Source organism: Panthera leo, chromosome D2 (genome assembly GCF_018350215.1).
Source record: "Panthera leo isolate Ple1 chromosome D2, P.leo_Ple1_pat1.1, whole genome shotgun sequence".
NCBI classification, from domain to species: domain Eukaryota; kingdom Metazoa; phylum Chordata; class Mammalia; order Carnivora; family Felidae; genus Panthera; species Panthera leo.
The window spans coordinates 46341446-46345484 of record NC_056689.1 but is presented as its reverse complement, the minus strand read 5'-3'; the positions used below and the strand labels follow the sequence as shown (position 1 = coordinate 46345484).

At 44.0% G+C, this 4039-nt stretch overlaps 1 protein-coding gene across 7 annotated transcripts in view; it reads right to left on the bottom strand.

The window, feature by feature from the left end:
• Positions 1-4039, bottom strand: part of WDFY4 (WDFY family member 4) — a 309530-nt gene that overhangs the window by 73767 nt on the left and 231724 nt on the right. The window lies entirely within an intron of this gene.

Sequence of the window (4039 nt, the reverse complement as noted above, 5' to 3'; positions counted from 1 at the left end):
TTAAAAGAAGACTTTAAGACTTAAAAGACTTATGGTCTCTACACTTCTTCTGAACTAGTAAAACTCTCTATGCTAATCGCCTGTGGTAAGTTACGTACTTATAATGCAATACATCTGAAACTAAAATTTACACAAAAGATTCGTACAAAGAAATATACTTAAAAATATGATAGATAAATAAAGTAGATTTTAATCATTCAGTAATGCACAGGTAGGCAAAGAAGGAAGGAAGGAAGGAAGGAAGGAAGGAAGGAAGGAAGGAAGGAAGGAAGGAAAGAAAGAGAGAAAGAGAAAGAAAGAAAGAAAGAGAAAGGAAGGAAGGAAGGAAGGAAGGAAGGAAGGAAGGAAAGAAAGAGAGAAAGAGAAAGAAAGAAAGAAAGAGAAAGGAAGGAAGGAAGGAAGGAAGGAAGGAAGGAAGAAAGAAAAGAAAGAAAGAAAGAAAAAACAGAAATGAACAACAGGGGAAAAGTAAACAAGGAAACAAAATATAAAACAGCAGATTTATGTCCTCACATTTCAATAATTATATTAAATGTAACTAGTCTTCTTTATTTGCCATGGCCCCAAACTAGAAACAACCAAATTTCTCTCAATAGGCAAATGGTTAAACAAACCCCGGTATATCCATATCATGGATACTACTGAGTGATAAAAGGGAACATATTATCGACACATGCAACGATGTGGATGGATCTCAATAGCATTATTCTGAGTGAAAAAGGCCAGTTTCTGTGGGTCACATACTCGATGATTCCATTTTTAGATCATTCTCTAAAGAACAAAATGATTGAGGTGACAGATCAGTGGTTGCCAGGCGTTAATGCTGATGAGGGGTGGTACAGGGTGGGCAGGACCATAAAATGTAGCTCAAGAGATAGCTCTGTGGTGATGAAAACAATTGATTATGATGATAGTGGTAGTGGTTATACGAATCCACACCTACGATAAAATGACACAGAACTATGCACACATATTGTACCAATGTCAATTTCCTGGTATCGAAATTGTACTAGAGTTGTATAAGATGTAACAACCATCAGGGGAAATTAAGAGAAAGCTGTACCGGGACTCTGTGTACTATTTTTGCAACTTCCTGTGAATCTATAGTTATTTTAAATAAAAAAAAATTTTAAACAATCTTGCAGCCCAGATGCAGCAATAAACAGATCCTTGTACATCAGCCAAGTGCTAATTTATGAGTAAATATGACAAGCTTAATGTTCTGCAACCATCCCAAAGAGCTAAGGCATTTCAGGAGAAAGAGCACCTTAACCTCAGTTCACCAGATAATCTAAAATGATCCACTGTTGATTTTATGCTTAAAGATGCTACAAATAATAAAAAGAAAATGTGTGCCTTCTCTACGCATGTTCCAGGTTTTCTGGTGGTTTCTGGGCACAAGCAGCAAGTTGGGTGGGGGACCTTGAGCCAGCGAGTCTCTCCCTTCCCAGTTCTAGGTTTTCACCCCCCCTCCCCGACCCCCTTTGGTCCAATGCAAGCAACGTGACTAAGTGGAGCTGGAAGGACAAAGGGGCCAAGCTCGGGGTAGACAGAGAGGCTTGATTTACGCTTCTACCTAGAAGTGGGTCTGAGGTCATGGCCAAGGGTATGGCAAAGAGGAGATGTGAGCAAGAGACAGAAGACTGACGTGAACGGGGCCCGAAACCAAGGTCTGCGCGTGACCCAGGCAGCGCTCACTGGAGGCCACCAGGCTCAGCTGCTCGTGGCCTATTGAGCCAACCATGTGAAAAGTTCCTCAATGCGGGGGCATTGGTTATTCCACCAGGTTGTTTAGTTCACCTCCGGTTCCAGCAACTCTGCTCTAGACCCCCGGGGTCTGAGTGGTGTAGTCTCGGCAATTGCCCTCCCGGGGCTGTTTTCCCAAGAACAAGGGGCATGTTCCTGCACTCAGCCATGGGGCCGAAGCTATCTTTATCAAAGCAGTCTATGCACATGACAGACCCCTAGCCTCCCAGCTGGTCAACAGCGTTGATCTCTGGAGAGTAGGACGGAAGGAACGGTCATGGGGGGGACAGGTACTTGAGTTTTAGCCTCCACACTGCTAGCAGTGGGGCCTTGGAGGGTACGACTGACTATCAAGAAAGTTCATCATCTCGTGGGAATTGATAAGTTCTCATGGGTGTTTTTCTGAACTTTTGTCTTGCATTATTTTTCAAAGGGAATCTATAAAGGAAACTCCAACAACCCTCCACTGCAGGACTTTGTGCCAAAAAGTGCATTTTCTCGTAAACATTATATTTAAGTAAGCTAGGCAATCGAGAGAACACTTCAGAAATTACAAATACGCAGACACAATCAGGTCCTAAAGATAAGCCTGCCACACACATAACAGCCCCCTCCAGCCCAGGGACACCTTGCCCTGATGACACGGCAAGGGAGCATTTCCGATACGTCAGAGACCGTGGCTATGGAAGGATGCCTCTAGCCCATTTAAAAGCGTGTGCTGTGTACAGCAGAGACCCAAGGGAAGAACCAGATAACCATCCAAGCCTTTTCTCATCTCGGTGAGACTTTTCTAAATTCTCGGCTCAACAGGAACTGAGACCACTGGGAAGAAACATAACAGATCCAGATCACGTGGGCATCCCAAAGAAATGTACAGAAATAAGTCCAAATGTTAGGGCCCTACTTTTTCAGAGTATCAGTATAGAAGATTCTATTCTGCAGGGCTCTTTTTTCATATCATGTGAAAAGGGAATTGCCTTCTTTGGTACCCACTACCCTTTAGATAAGGACAAATTTAACATTCAATGCCAAGAGAAAGTATTTGCTAGAAAAAAAAAAAAAAAGAGTTCACGAAGTCCCCTGTTTCTTGTTTTCTGACCCTGGAAAATAATGTAACCCAGGACAATTGCATTTTTTTCCCTAGTGTCAGGATAATTAGGTAACTAGATCACTCTATTTACCTGATCTAGTTGTTCGTTAACCTACTCACATCTACTTTTGTCTCCTTTAAAGGAATTTTGGGGTCTTTTTCGAGAGAGAGAGAGAGTGGGGGGCGGGGAAGGGCAGAGAGAGAGGTTGTGGGGGAGAATCTCCGGCAAGCTCCACGCTCAGTGCAGAGCCCGACATGGGGCTTGATCCCACGACCCTGGGATCATGACCTGAGCCAGTATCAAGAGTCAGACACTCAACCCACTGAGCCACCCAGGTGCACCTTTGGGGTCATTTCTAAATGAATGGTGTACTGGTGCTGCATTTAATTTTGAAGCTGTTTGCAGCCCTTTGTGGAGGTTACAGAGAACGAGTGTGAGGATGTGTGTTTACTCACATACATTCTCAACCAGCTGCCCTTTCCCTGTCACTTCAGCTACTGTTTCGGTTTTTCCAACTGGTCCTCCTCACATCTCAGCAGAGCCTGCCTGCGTCTTACGTTGTGGAGCTTTCTGGCTGTCAGAAACTTGGCTGGCCAAGTGTCTAGCTGACTTTATATAAGAAATTCCTGGAGGCTTCCAGAGTCTTACACTCCATGAATATCTATATCTGATTATGCCACCTTGCTGCCGTTAGAATGCTCTGGTCTTGTACCATGGGGACACAGAGATGGATTACAGATCCCAGGCTCATCCAGCTTTTACAAGTATTTCCCATTTAGGATCCAGGCCTACAGAACCTCCTTAGAATTCAGTTATGGAGGCAGCCATTGTCATTGGAATTCAGGCAGAACTCTGGCACCCAAAAGCTCTAAGGTTTCCTATGTATGTAGAATGGCCTGGAGAGGGGCCAAATCAGCTTTTGAGAGCTGGGAGTTGAAGATACAAAACCCACAGCACAGGCCAAGCCTCTTGGGCTAGTTGAAAACTCTCGGAATGGACCGCACACTTCTATCAGAGATGAGAAGCTCATGTTCATCAGAATGTCCAAAAAGCAAATGGGGATACTTCAAGACTCATGGTATGTAATCCAAATGGAAAATCATCAGGTTTTCTCTATGCGTAGGGACAATGGCCAGCCAAGCCCTCCTAAGCCTGGGCACCACTGTTGCCTTCCCTCTCTGAAACTCCTGATGGTACAGTGG